Source organism: Erythrolamprus reginae, chromosome 2 (genome assembly GCF_031021105.1).
Source record: "Erythrolamprus reginae isolate rEryReg1 chromosome 2, rEryReg1.hap1, whole genome shotgun sequence".
Taxonomy (NCBI): domain Eukaryota; kingdom Metazoa; phylum Chordata; class Lepidosauria; order Squamata; family Dipsadidae; genus Erythrolamprus; species Erythrolamprus reginae.
Window position 1 is genome coordinate 9,552,209 of NC_091951.1, and position 14,569 is coordinate 9,566,777.

The following is a 14,569-nucleotide window of genomic DNA, read 5'->3' on the forward strand; positions in this document are numbered from 1 at the left end:
CATGTTCTCTGGGTGACATAATTAAAAGAAGAAATGGAAAAGAAGAAAAGAACACCCTCTCAAAATAAAAACCAGCAACAGGGATTCAACCTTGATTGCCTAAGACAGAGTAAAAATAATCTATTTTATTTATTTTATTTATTTATTTTATGTATTTATTTGTCCAATACATAAATACATAGGAAGAAAAATAGACATGTAGTAATATAGATAAGGGTAAAAGTGAACTTATAGGCAGTGTTCCCTCTAATTTTTTTTGGGGGTGGGCGGAAAAGTACAGTGTCTGAGCGGCAGTCCCTTTGGGACTTGGCGGCACAGAAATAATAAATAAATAAACAAACAAACAAACAAACAAATAAAAAACCCACCCTCTTTTGCCTCAGAGAATATCAAAATAAAATACTGTACTGTGTGTCTATAACAGTGAGCTCATAATAGGGCAACTCTATCAATATCAAAATGCCACTTAAATAATTGAGCTAGTTTCAAACTAGATTTTGATTTTCTTTCTCTCTTCCTTACTCCCATTCTTTATCTTTTCCTTCCTCTCATTTTTCTATCTGTTTCTCTCTCTTCCTCTCTCTCCCCTTCCCTCTCACTCTTTCCCTCTCGGCTTCTGGACAGGTTTGGAAAACTCTGAGTTGATGATGATTTTTAAGTGAGCGATTGCTCACTGCTCAGCTTAGAGGGAACTATGCTTATAGGTGAGAATATATGAAAGGAAGAAAATATGTTGTGGGTTAGGGGATGAGGCTATTGAGTCTGGTAATGATTTCCACGCTTCGATAACTCGATTGTTGAAATCATATTTTTTTACTGTCAAGTTTGGAGCGGTTCGTATTAAGTTTGAATCTGTTGCGTGCTCTTGTATTGTTGCTGTTGAAGCTGAAGTAGTCATTGACCGGTAGGATGTTGCAGCATATGATCTTGTGGGCAATACTCAAGTCGTGTTTTAGGCGCCGCAGTTCTAGGCTTTCTAGGCCCAGGATTGTTAGTCTATTTTCGTAGGATATTCTGTTTCGAGTGGAGGAGTGAAGAGCTCTTCTGGTGAAATATCTTTGGACATTTTCAAGGGTGTTGATGTCTGAGATGTGGTATGGGTTCTAGACAGATGAGCAGTAGTCCAGGATGGGTCTGGCAAAAGTTTTGTAGTCTTTAGGAACTTTTAATATCTTCAATGGAGCAGCCGTTCAGAATCAGTCTAAACTCTTGACCCAACTCCAAAAATATTCATCATTTCTAGAATATAAAAAGATAAAAAATATTTTCTTTATCTTTCTAAGACAGAAGAGATAGTTCATCGAATAGAAGAGCAGCACATGAAACTGAGCTTGTGCTAATTTAACCAATTTGGGCAGTGACTTTTAAATAATGCTGTGTGATTTAAAATGTTTTACTGGTTTTATTCTTTTTCTTTAATATTTTGGAATATTGCAAATAGTTTGGAAGGAAAATTATGATTGAGTATATTAAATGTGCTACCATGGAATGAAAGATAAATGTTATTTTCATCAATATATTTGCATTTGCAGAAATGGAATGAAGCAATGTTGGAAATTTATGCCCTTCCTTTTTGCCATTGAGGACATCAACCAGAATGACCACTTCTTACCCAACATCACCCTGGGTTATAATATCTATGAGAACTTCTTCAAGGTAGAGATGACTATGGATCCTTTGCTGGATCTCCTTTCAGGTGGGGAGGCCAATGTACCCAACTACAGATGTGGAAGGCAGAGAAACACAATGGTTGTTCTGGAAGACTCTGAGGTTGGCATCTCCATTCAGATTTTGACCATGTTGGGCACCTACAAAACCCCTCAGGTGTGTTTTTCTTGGGGAGACAACTTTGAAACAGAGTTCCTCTGCAAATGAAAAACATGTCTCTTTCATGGAAATGATAAAAGCTTCTAGAGTTGTTAACCTGATCCTACGCAGCTTCTGCTCAGGCAATCTCACACTACTCACAAGAGCCTACAAAACTTTTGCCAGACCCATCCTAGACTACTGCTCATCTGTCTGGAACCCATACCACATCTCAGACATCAACACCCTTGAAAATGTCCAAAGATATTTCACCAGAAGTGCCCTTCACTCCTCCACTCGAAACAGAATATCCTACGAAAATAGACTAACAATCCTGGGCCTAGAAAGCCTAGAACTACGGCGCCTAAAACACGATTTGAGTATTGCCCACAAGATCATATGCTGCAATGTCCTACTGGTCAATGACTACTTCAGCTTCAACCGCAACAACACAAGAACACGCAACAGATTCAAACTTAATACGAACCGCTCCAAACTTGACTGTAAAAAATATGATTTCAACAATCAAGTTATCGAAGCATGGAACTCATTGCCGGACTCAATTGTGTCAACCCCTAACCCCTAACATTTCTCCCTTAGACTCTCCACGATTGACCTCTCCAGGTTCCTAAGAGGCCAGTAAGGGGCGTACATAAGTGCACTGGTGTGCCTTTCGTCCCCTGTCCAATTGTCTTTCCTTTCTCTCACTTATCATATATATTTTCTTTCTTTCATATATCCTCTCCTCTAAGTTCACTTTACCCCTATATATATTACTACATGTCTATTTTTCTTCCTATGTATTTGTGTATTGGACAAATGAATGAACGGATTAATTAATTAATTAATTAATTAATTAATTAATTAATAAAAGTTGGATATTGCTTGTTACATATGAAATACCATCTTCCATTTCTTTCAGATCAGTTATACTTTTGCTTCCAAGACTATGATGGATAAAACTCCTTTTCCTTTTTTCTACCCAATGCTCCCTACTGAAGGAGTCAAATACCCAGGAATGGTCCAGCTTCTCCTCTATTTCAGGTGGACCTTGGTTGGTCTCGTTGCTGAAGAAACTGACCAAGGGGAGAGGTTCATGAGGACAATGTCTCATTTGATGCTAAAGAATGGCATTTGTGCAGTTATATATCAAAGCTTTACAGTGAATGCTGCGGATATAAAATTAAATACAGAAGCATATTACAAATGGGTAAAAGTCAATGTCTTTGTTTTTGGTTCAGACACTAGTTCATTCCTTTTGGGACTGAGAATCATAGATGGGGCGTTTACATATATTTCTGAACATGTGGTAGGTAAAGTGTGGATCAAAACAGCTCAGTGGGATTTTGATTTTCAACTTATTCTTCATGCAAATTCCTTGAAACACTTTGGTGGCATTTTTTCTTTTCTGATAAAGGAAAAGGAAACGGCAAATTATAATGGTTTTGCTGTATCTGTTGGCTTCCTAGTTGACATTTTGAAGGAAACTTTTAGATGTTCATCCATCAAGGATGCCTTTTCAGTGAAAGTCTGGAGACGGTGTAGACAGAAAGAAGAACTGGTGGCTGTGAGGAAAGAGATGATTAATCAGATCCTGAATGCGGACAGATATCTCCTCTACAACACCATCTGGGCTGTGGGAAGGGCCCTAAATTCAGCTCACATATCAAAGAGACCAGTGAAGTACAGAGACAGTATAAAGATGGAAACTCCAAGGTTGAAGGCTTGGCAGGTATTTCCTTTCCATTAGTCACATTTCCTTGAAATATGGGAATTAGTTTCATAAGTGGATGCCTTGGTTATTCATTCTGAAAAAAAAAATTATCCTGAAAGTCAAAACCAATTTCATTCCAACCTTCCATTTACTTCATTTTATTTTACATTTCACTATGATCTTTTTGTTTTAGCAATATTTTCATGTTTCAACTTGTCAAAGTAAATTAATGATGGCTTGGTTGTTCAGCTATCTTTTTTTAAAACTCAAACTGATGGGATATGTATAAACAAGAAATCAACTCGAGTTTACATATTAGACTACTAGAGACAATCAGGTAATTCTCTCCACTCTCAGAAAGCAATGATAAGCAGCCAGAATAGAGTTGTTTTGGACAAATTTCACGGCTGAAGAACAACATAGGAAAGTAAGACTACTGAAGCTTCTAGTTTATTTATGCACCTAATGATACAAGATGAGAGAAAAATCTAACAACATCCTTCAAGTTAAAGGAAAATATGAATGGCTGAAACGTCTGCTGTGTTATTAAAAAAAAACTCCCTAATGTTATTTTCCCTGGTCTATTTGACCCGGACCAAAAATGGATCCTTTTAAGTACTTATATTTGGTCTTTTTGAAAGCTTTTTTTCATTTGGAAACAAGTTTGAACATTTCTGCACACATTGAAATGAAAATTGAAATGAAAAAAATTAATGCTTATTGGTTTATTTTGCTGATAAAATGTATGCGCTACCGTTTTTGTAATTTTTTTTCAATTTATGCATAGTTTTGCTTGCAAAATGCATTCTATTTTACTAAACCTGGGGTAGGATTGGTAGCTTGAACATTTCTGAACATAATGATATGAAAATTGAACTGGAAAAACTGATGCATATTTGTTTATTTTGCACATAAATGTCTCTCCCCCCCCCTGTGTTCAATTATTTCAATTTATTTATTGTTATTTCCAAACTTACATACTTGTTTTTAGTAAAAGGATTTCTTTCATAAAAGTAGTTGTCTGGCTATCATGTGCTTGCTTTTCAAAAGGATATTCCAAATATTTCTAGCCAAATATATATAAAAAGTGAAAATAACACAGGAAGGTCGAGAGAGGGGGTGGCCCTTTTGTGGCCAAAATAAAGAAATAAGAATCATTTTTTTCAGTTCATTTCTATTTTTCATATGATCAGGAATGTTCAATTTAGTATATCAAAACTTTTGGGGGGAAATTCCTTAGAGATTTGTAGCCTAAACAAATATAAATTTACACGAATTTCAGAAAAAATTGGGGGGGGGAGAATTTTGATCAAAATAAAAATATAAGCCTCAATGTTTTCAGTTCAATTTTCATATCCTTACGTTCAGAAATGTTCAAACATGTTTCCCAGTGAAAAACGTTTTCAAAAAGACCAAATTCAAGTACCTAAAAAAAATCATTTTGGTCCAGGTCGTATACGACCCGAAACAGACTCAATGTGATTTCTTTCTTTGCCCAGAAAAAATTAGCCCTCTCCCCCACAAATATTTTTATGATGACCAGCAATGTTAAATTGAGTAAATGAATGCCTAAGATATTAAAAATATTTCGGATTTGGAGCCTAAAAAAATATAAAGTGAAAATGGTTGCAAGCAGCCAGGGGGGGAGGGGGGCTTATTTCTTATTTTAAAAAACCAATAAGCATCATTTCTTTCAGTTCATTTATATTTTTCTTATGTTCAGAAATGTTCAAACTACCAATCCCACACCAACTTTAGTAAAATTGGACACATTTTGCAAGCTAAACTATCCATAAATTGAAAAAAACTTCACAAATAAAGGGGGGGTCTGCCTTTTATAATCAAAATAAAGCAACATGCATAATTTTTTTCAGGTCAATTTTCATATCATTGTGGGCGGAAATGTTCAGACTACTTTCCAAGTGAAAAAGGTTTTCAAATTGACCAAACATAAGCACTTCAAATGAAGAATTTTCGGTCCAGGTCAGGATGACCCGGGAACAGTACAAGTGTGACTTTTTTTTCAGCAAGAAAGAAACCCCCCACCCCCCAAAAAAATTCTCATAGAGAGAACCCCTGAAATGATGAAAAGTTATGAAAATTATTTACAGGGTGTCAAATTTTGATTTCGGGTCTCACCGACCCGAACAGCACAACAGGGTTAAAGGGCTTTTTTAAAGAATAAAATAGAATTCTTCATTGGACCCACAAGGAATTTGGTGCATATGCTCTCAGCGTACATAAAAGAAAAGATACATTTGTCAAGAATCATGTGGTACAACACTTAATGATTGTCATAGGGATCAAATAAGTAATGAGAAAACAATCAATATTAATAAAAATCTTAAGGATACAAGCAACAAATTACAATCATACAGTCATAAGTAGGAGGAGATGGGTGATAGGAATGATGAGAAAAAAACTAATAGTAATAGTAGTAGTAATTGGATTACATTCTTTGTTGTGCTTTTTCTATGACATTGATGTTAGGTGACCATTTTAGGTTTTGAGACATGATAGAACCTAGAAGTTTGAAGGTCTGTACTGTCTCTACTTTGTTGTCTAGTATTGTGAGAGGTGGTAGGATTGGAGGGTTTCTCCTAAAGTCTACCATGATTTTTACGGTTCTAAGTGTGTTCAGTTCTAGATTGTTCTGGACGCACCACAAATTAGTTGTTCAATCTCCCATCTGTATGCAGTTTCATCATTGTCTCAAATGAGACCAATCGCTGTTGCATCGTCTGCAAATTTCAGTAGTTTAACAGATGGATCATTTGAGATACAGTCATTGGTATATAGATGCTCTGTACTCTCTGTGGTAAGAGCCGGGGTGGCGCAGCAGGTAGAGTGCTGTACTGCAGGCCACTGAAGCTGACTGTAGATCTGAAGGTCAGCGGTTCAAATCTCATCACCGGCTCAAGGTTGACTTAGCCTTCCATCCTTCTGAGGTGGGTAAAATGAGGACCCAGATTGTGGGGGCAATATGCTGGGATAAATAAATAAATAAATAAATAAATAAACAAAGAAAGAAAGAAAGAAAGAAAGAAAGAAAGAAACAAACAAACAAACAAACAAACAAACAAACAGGGGAGAGGGCCTCTGTGCTAATTGTACAAGTATCTGATGTGATTTTGCCTAGCTTCACCTGCTGCTTCCTGTCTGTTAGGAAGCTTGTGTTCCACTTACAAGTGTGTTCAGGTATCACTAGTTGATTTAGTTTAGTTAAAATAATGTCCAGTATGATGGTGTTGAACGCTGAACTAATGTCTACAAAGAGGACCCTAGCGTAGGTTTTTGGAGATTCAGGATGCTGTAGGATGTAGTGCAGAGCCATATTAATAGCATCATCTGTCAATCTATTTGCTTGATGTGCAAATTGCAGGGGGACTAACAGTGAATCCGATTTTGTTTAGATTGATTAAAAATTCATTGAAAGAATAAATATTGGTGAGGTGATTAGAATGCAGTATGCAGGTGAATTCCCTATTCACCCCTGGAGTTCAACTCTGAATGGCTCATGGTCGACTCAGTCTTCCATCCTTCTTTTTTGTTGGGCTCTCTGGTAGACTCCTCCCAAAAATTCACAGGTACAAATTTCAGACACACAGACGTTTGAAAATTCAAAACAATGTTCTTTACAATGAAAATTCACTTAAACTAAGCCCTCTTTTGGTATAGCAAAGAGCACTCGTCTCCAAACAAACTGGTAATTTGTACAAGTCCCTTATCAGTTCTGTGATACTTAGCTTGCAGCTGTGAGGCAATTCACAGTCCTTCTTTCACAAAGTGAAACACACTTTGCTCTGGTTTAGTTTCAAAGCGGGGAAAAATCAGCATACAAAAAGTCAAAGTCAGTAAAGCAGTCACGAAACACAATGATCAGATAATCCTCCACAATGGCCAAACCCACAGGCTGCTATAAATAATCACTAATCACCACAGCCCCACCCAACCACAGGTAGCCTCATTTTCTTTGATAATAATCTCTCAGTTGTTGTTGCCTATGCATTGCTCTCCGCATGCGTGGCTGTATCATTAACTCTTGTTCTGAATCCAAGGAGGAGCTAGAGAATTGATCTCCTTCTGAGCTGTCTGCCACACTCTCCTCCTCCCTGTCACTCATGTCTTCTTGGACAGAGGAGCCTTCATCAGCAGATTCCACCAGGGGCAAAACAGGCCTGCAGCATGTGGATGTCTCCCCCACATCCACAGTCCTTGGGGCAGGAGCTGGGCCAGAGCTAACCACAACACCTTCCAAAGTTGGTAAAATGAGGACTCAGATTGTTGGTGGCTGACTCTGTAAGGAAAGCCCTGTAGAGAGGGCTGTTAAGCATTGTGAAGCAATATAGAAATCTAAGTGCTATTGCTATATATTTAAACATTAAGTTAGCCACTGTTATTATTCCTCTGTCTATTGATATTCTTCTAACAAAAAACAAATCTGACAAAAAAATCCTGGTTTGTTTTATCTAATTGACAGGAATGTTTGGATCCCTCCTATCACAGGCTAAGGAGGTCTTTTCAAAGATCCTCTGATGTCCTTTCTAAACTCTGATTTATCTTATTTTCTTTACAGTTTCACCCTTTCCTTCAAAGCTCTCAGTTTTACAATAATTCCATAGAAGGGGTATACTGTATTTGGATGAGAAAGAATATCTTACACCTGACCTGAATATTGTATACATGGTGACATTAAAAAACAAATCTTATGTAGAAGTGAAATCTGGGAGTTTAATAAAATGGGAATCACAGGATTTTAAATTATCCATTGACAAGAAGGCGATCGCACAGGTGGAAACGAGGATCCAGGTGGGACTAGAATCAAGATCACATGAAGTGTTAATACCAATGTCAGGCCCAAAGTCATTATGTGAAGTCAAAGGTTGGCCTGACACAGTTTGGGAGTGTGTGTGTGAGAGAGAGGCCATCACACATTCCTTTCTGCAGAGTCCATAGCAACTGAACAGGAAGGAATTAGGAATCCGGCATAGGATTGTTCCTTGTGACTGCACTTGTGGGTGTGGGGATGTGATATGGGGTTTTGACCCAGATGTAATCTAAGGCAGTGTTTCCCAACCTTTTTTGAGCCACGGCACATTATTCGCACTTACAAAATCCGGGGGAACACTGAAGGGGGGGAGGGGCTAAAAATGTTTGGACAAAAAAACCCTCTCTTCCTCCCTTTCACCCTATTTCTCCCCTATCTCTTTCTTTCCCTCTCTCTCCATCCCTCTTTCTTCCTTCCTTCCCCTCTCTTTTGCTTTCTCTCGCCCTCCTTCCCTCCTTCTTTCTCGCTTTCTCTCTCTTGCATTCTTTCTCTCTCTCTTTCTGTCTCTCTTGCTATCTCTTTTATTCTTTCTTTCTCTCTCCCTTTCTCTCTCTCGCTTTCCTTCTCTCTTCCTCTTTCTCTCTTGCTTTCTCTCTAACTCTCCTTTTTCTCTCTCTCTCTCTTTCTCGCTCGTGCACCACACCGGCAACATAGAGAGAAAGAGAGAGCGGAGAGAGAGTGGAGGGCGGCTTGCCGGTCCGCGGCCCCCTGGATCAGCAGCCCCGCATGGCCCCAGCACAAACTCCGCCGTTGCCTTCGCCTCCGCCTAAGAGGCAGCAGCCACATCCAACCCTTTGCCCTCCCAGGTGTCTATGGCGCTCAGCGCCCGGCCACACACCGCCTCCGCCTCCCGGTACCCCGCCCGACTTCTACCTTCAGGAACGGGTGGTGGGGCGCCACGAAGGGCGGCACTTGGAGGCCACCACGGCACCGTTGTCATCACGGGGCAAAGCCACGCAGTCCCGGATCGCTCGTTTCTCCGGCCAGCAAGCTGACTGCCTGGGAAAACGGCGCGCTTTTTAAACGCGCACTTTTCAAAGGTGACGCTTTCCCGGGCAGCCGACTTTGTTGGCCGGAGAAGGGAGCGATTCAGGACTGCGTGGCTTTGCGCCACTTCACAAATTTCTGCCGGGGGGGGTTGTTCCTAATGACTGCGTGCGCACGCCCACGCAGCTTAGAAACAATAGTGGCCGGCGCCCTCCCACCGAGCCCCAAAAGTTCACTTCCCGTCACAGCCAGGGAAGCTCCAGCCAGGCCGGGCTCGCGGCACACCTGACCATGTCCCGCGGCACACTAGTGTGCCGCGGCACACTGGTTGGGAAACGCTGATCTAAGGGACTCAGAGTTGGAATGATTCTAGACAAGTTGTGAATGTTCCAACAGTGGAAGTTTTTAAGAAGATGTTGGATAGCTATTTGTTTGAAGTAATGAAGGGTTTCATGTCTAAGTAGGGGGTTAGACTAGAAGATCTCCAAGGTCTCTTCCAACTCTGTTGTTGCTTTTGATGATGAGGAGGATGATGATGAGGAGGATAAGGATGATTGTTATTGTTATTGTTATTGTTGCTGTTGCTGTTGCTGTTGCTGTTATTGTTATTGTTATTAGAAACATAGAAACATAGAAGTCTGATGGCAGAAAAAGACCTCATGATCCATCTAGTCTGCGCTTATACTATTTCCTGTATTTTATCTTAGGAGGGATATATGTTTATCCCAGGCATGTTTAAATTCAGTTACTGTGGATTTACCAACCACGTCTGCTGGAAGTTTATTCCAAGGATCTTTACTCTTTCAGTAAAATAATATTTTCTCATGTTGCCTTTGATCTTTCCCCCAACTAACTTCAGATTGTGTCTCCTTGTTCTTGTGTTCACTTTCCTATTAAAAACACTTCCCTCCTGAACCTTATTTAACCCTTTAACATATTTAAATGTTTCGATCATGTTCCCCCTTTTCGTTATTGTTATTGTTATTGTTATTGTTATTGTTATTGTTATTGTTATTGTTATTGTTATTGTTATTGTTATTGTTCTTGTTATTGTTATTGTTATTGTTATTGTTATTGTTATTAATAGCACCGATGTTGGAATGATGTCAGGGTTTTGGATTGCTCATCTGTTAACCACATAATGTTTTAGACTGAACAGTCCTCAGGGAAGGACAAGCAGGAGGAAGAAGATGTAGAAAGGAAGGGGAAAGATACAGAAGGGAAGTAGGTGAGGGAGTGAGGGAGAAAGAAGCTAGAGGGAAGAGATAGGAAATAAAGTTATAAAAGGTGCAAATTTAGGATATTTTCTTATGGCATTTTGGATAAATGTATATGTTATGTCCTGAGATTTGTATGCTAGCGTGTAAGTTTCCAAACAGGTCTGCTCTATTGAGCAGGAGAGTGCTGAACACTGATTGGTTCTTCCAAGCTGGAGCTCCCTATTTAAGTAGGAGCCATTGCCTGAACTTTTGATGGAGTTCTCACTATTCTTAATAAAGAGTTGTCACTATGCAAGTCTCCTGACTTTTCAGTATCAGAACTCAACATTATAAGTATGTAATGTTTTGATATTATGGTATATGTATAGATGTAAAGTTTGGGGGGGGGAGAAATAAAAAGTGAAAACTTTTTAATTAGCTATTCATTGGCCATGAATACCAATCTTCCATTTGTATGGAAACTATTCATTGAGTCTATGGAAAGGAAGATAGACCGAGGAAGTCATCCCTAAATTACCATTTCCCATTCCCTTAACAACCATTTACTCATCATTATTACTGGTACTCGCCATGGAATAATCCCAGAACAAGGCCGAAATGATGCCATCCTAGTCTCCCTTAATTTTAAAAAAATTTCAGCTAAAAACATTTGATACATATATATATATATATATATATATATATATATATATATATATATATATATATATATACATACACACACACACACACACACACACACACACACACACACACACATAGTAAAATACATGATGAAGGTTATAGAGGAGATACTCATAGTAAAATATACCTAAGAAATAACAGAAAAGAAGATATAGTAATAGAACATATCAATGAAAGAATAGAAGAAGAGATATAGGAATAGAAGAAAGGTATAGGAGATATAGGAGAGCAATAGGATAGGGGACAGAAGGCACTCTAGTGCACTTGTACTTGCCCCTTACTGACCTCTTAGGAATATGGATAGGTCAACCATAGATAATCTGAGGGTAAATTGGTGGGGGTTTGGGGATGACACAATGGAGTCCGGTAATGAGTTCCACGCTTTGACAACTCGATTACTGAAGTCATATTTTTTACAGTCAATAATCCCAGACAATTAATTACTGTATCCAACTTTCAAATAAAAGTCTAAATTGCATGTGTGAAACATTTAATGGAAAGAGAAACAGGGGAGGACTGTGCAGTTCAATCTTTTTCATCTTCCACACCTTTCCTATTGGCTTCTACATAGTCAAAGCTAAATCTTGTACTAAACATTCTGCAACTTTTCTGGAAATCAGTTAATTTTCTGGGTATTTAAATCAGTGATTGCTCTCCTTTTCTCTCATCAGCCCTTGCCTCCTTCTACATGTGTGGAAAGCTGTCATCCTGGATTTAAGAAGGTACCACAAGAAGGGGAGCCCATCTGCTGCTATGATTGTCAGCCTTGTGCAGAAGGAACCATTTCCAACATAGAAGGTGGATAACACCAGAAAATGGAGCAAGTTTAGAAATGTTTGTAGAAGCAAACATTGCTCGTGAATGTTTTGTTAATAGGCATGGGTCCTTTAAAAATAATATATTTTTCCATAATAAATAATAACAATAACAACAACAACAACAACAACAACAACAAATCAAACAGCATACAAATCTAAGTAATAAATAAATAAATAAATAATAATAATCAATCTATCATCTATCTATCTATCTATCTATCTATCTATCTATCTATCCATGCATCCATGCATCCATGCATCCATGCATCCACGCATCCACGCATCCACGCATCCACGCATCCACGCACCCACGCACCCACGCACCCACGCACCCACGCACCCACGCACCCACGCACCCACGCACCCACGCACCCACGCACCCACGCACCCACGCATCCACGCATCCACGCATCCATCTATCTATCTATCTTTGTATGCCACCCAATCCTGAAGGACTCTGGGTGGTTTACAACAATAAAATAGTATAAAAACCAATTTAATATCACATTAGAATCACACTATCATGCATATCAGATTCATATCATATTGTGGTCTTGAAGGTTAAATGAGTAGGCAGATATTTAAAAACAGAGAATCAAAGAATCTTGGAATTAAAAGAGAGATGGAGTGTTATGCTCATCTTATTTCAACTTCTACCATTGTTTTCTTTGGTGTTTCTGAAACAAAATGGAGAAATACTTTCTTCTCCTCTACCCTCCGACCTCTCTCGGTGAATCTAGCAGTCTTGAAGGATGAACTTGTTTGTTTAAGAATCCCAGAAACAGTCCCACATCCATCCATCCATCTTCCTTCCTTCCTTCCTTCCTTCCTTCCTCATCAGTGAGTTTGTCTTTTGCAAGAATTTTACAAGAATTTCCTCTTCTAGCTGGTCTCACAGCAAGAATTTTAAAACTCATCTTTTCCCTCAACCCTCAAAAGAGATGCCCAAGCAGACAGAAGCCATTAGTATCTGTTTTCCTGGAAATGGGTGGCGGGATAAAGAAACAGAGGAATAGAGGCAAATATACAGTATACGCACCAAGATAATGTTGCAGGTTCCAATCTGAGTCAATCACTGGGACCAAAGTTTAGTCTTCCAGGCTTTCAGATTATGATGGGGCTTTGCAGATGGACTGAGTCAGATTAAACCTTGAAACAAGGTGTCCAATATAGTAATGTCCAATTTTCTTTGTCAAAGCAGTTGGGGGAAATTGACATTTGAATAGGGAGGTTTAGTAAAAGAGTTTTCCTAACCTTCAGTTTATTGATACAGAAGACCAGACAAATCAAATCTGGAAGGGGTCACATTCTACTCCTTTCTGGTCTTGAAATAGTTCAGTTTTGGAGATCCCAATGACTATTTCTCCATGGATTAATGATCATGGTTCAGTGGAGTGCTCTTTTCTTCTCTGAAGAGTGGTTAATGAAGTTTCGGATGGAAGCGATTTAATAAACATTTTCACTCCAAATATACCTCTGAGGGAAGAACCCGCTTGTTGTTAAATTTTAATATTTCTCTTTTTCAGATGCTGAAAAATGCACAAAATGTCCAGCAAATCAGCATCCAAACATCAAGCGAGATGAATGCATACCTAAGACTGAAACTTTCCTATCATATCAAGAAAATTTGGGAATCATCCTAGTTTCCCTGGGAATGTCCCCGTGTTTAGTAGCATCATTTGTATTGGGAATCTTCATTAAATTCCGAGATACTCCAATAGTTAAAGCCAACAATCGGAATCTTTCCTACATCCTTCTCATCTCCCTTCTGCTTTCCTTCTTGACATTGTTCCTATTCATTGGCCAGCCAAGGAAAGCCATGTGCCTTCTCCAACAAACAGCCTTCAGCAACATCTTCACAGTTGCCATTTCTGCAGTTTTGGAAAAACAGTCACCGTGGTATTAGCATTCTTTGCCACAAAACCAGGGAATAATATACAGAGATGGCTAGGGAAGACCTTGGCCAATGCTATCATCCTTTCATGTTCTGGCATCCAAGTTCTCATCTGCAGCATATGGTTGGGCATTTCTCCCCCATTCCCTGAGTCAGACATGTACTCACAATCTGCAAAAATCATCCTGCAATGTAATCAAGGCTCAGTTGCCATGGTCTACCTTGCCCTTGGCTACATGGGTTTCCTGGCTCTCATCTGTTTCACGGTGGCTTTCCTGGCCAGGAATCTACCTGGGGCCTTCAATGAAGCCAAGCTCATCGCCTTCAGCATGCTGGTCTTCTGCAGTGTCTGGATATCCTTTGTTCCCACCTATCTGAGCACTAAGGGGAAGTATATGGTGGCTGTGCAGATCTTCTCCATCTTGGCTTCAAGTACTGGCCTGCTAGGCTGCATCTTCATCCCCAAGTGCTATATTATTTTTTTAAGACCAGACCTGAATACAAAAGAACATTTGATGTCAAAATAAAACAGAGATGAACTTTTCTTATGATTTTCCTTCAAATGTCAGTTAACAAGTCAAATATATTAATTTCTCCTCAAAATTCTTTAAAAATATG

The 14,569-nt window shown here is 39.1% G+C and overlaps 1 pseudogene; it reads left to right on the forward strand.

Moving 5' to 3' along the window:
* Window positions 1-1,662: 1,662 nt before the first annotated feature.
* On the forward strand, window positions 1,663-14,478 carry LOC139163269 (vomeronasal type-2 receptor 26-like; annotated as a pseudogene).
* The last annotated feature ends 91 nt before the right edge of the window (window positions 14,479-14,569 follow it).